Consider the following 1,365-nt stretch of genomic DNA (forward strand, 5'->3'; position numbering starts at 1 on the left):
CCACTGTTTAGCTTTCAGTGGATCTGGTCCACCCTCAAAGATCGGGGGCTGTTGTTTCCTGAATCGCTCATACAACGGTTCCATCCTGTTCCCAACATCAACTGGCTGTACCACAGGTACCAGTGCCGGTGGCACAGTAGGGTAAACACTCCCAAATGGAGCCTGCTGCAGAATTCGGATCTGTTCGTCTTGGCTTTGGAGCCTAGCTTGCATTTCTGCCATTAACTGCTGCCACTTTTCAGGGACTGTCGGAGGGGTCGAGCCCTAGTCATCATCTCTAGCCTTAGACCTGCCGGTTAAGTGTGTGGATTTCCTTGAACGCATCACTATTCAAGTCAATCTGCAATCAATGACTCGACAATTAGGCTATGATGACAGGGTAATAATCTTTCCATAATCCATCACTGAAACTCCACTTACCCACAAGCAATCAAAGTATAACAATTTATCCAGATATTCATCCACATGCACAGCAATTCTAATAAGCACGCCTCAATAACATCATGCAATAGTCAAGGGCCAGGCCCTATCAGTATCTCATGCTCCCTATTCATCAAACAGATATCAGCAATCATATCTCACTCAAATCACTTAAACACATAATCACGCATACACAATTACCAAACCCTGAGTTGAGCTTGTCTTCCGCAGCGAATGTACATACCAAGCCAGTCTTCAGGACCCATAAACCTAGGACGCTCTAATACCAACTTGTAACGCCCTGGATAGCCAAGACCGTTACACTATGCATTTGTAAAGTGCCAGACTTGCTAGTCAAGTTAATTAGTTGAAAGCGTGTCTACGAAACTGTAAAGGAACTAGGGTTTAAGATATTTTGGTCTCAAGAGTTACATTTTCATTAGGAAACATTGTTCACTAGCACGGGATCCCAAAAATATTAGTTTAAAGGCCATTTACAAAAGTTACAAGGTTCAAATTCATATACCAGCCATACTAAGGAAAAACGAGCAGTTAGGTAATCCCTGTCCTGACTCACTCCTCGACCATGGCGATCGAACAGCTGGCTATGTACATTTCACCTCGGAGCTCTCCACCTCAGGCTTGGTCCAGCTTGCCCTTGCCTTTACCTGCACCATGTAGCACCCGTGAGCCAAGGCCCAGCAAGAAAACACAACAACAATAAGGCATAAGCAATTAGCAACAAGTCAATATCTCACATCACATTACATAATCTCAACCATGTCATCAATCGGTATAATCAGGTATTTAAAACAATAAGCATATCAATTCACATCATTTACAGTTTACAAATGATAACTAGGGCTGGCGCCCTCAGGCTGTCCCCTCTGTTATCCCGTTGTCTTCGCCTACCAGTGGCCAATCTGCGCCCTGTGCGCTAATATC

The sequence above is a fragment of the Humulus lupulus genome, chromosome 5 (assembly GCF_963169125.1).
Source record: "Humulus lupulus chromosome 5, drHumLupu1.1, whole genome shotgun sequence".
Taxonomy (NCBI): Eukaryota; Viridiplantae; Streptophyta; class Magnoliopsida; order Rosales; family Cannabaceae; genus Humulus; species Humulus lupulus.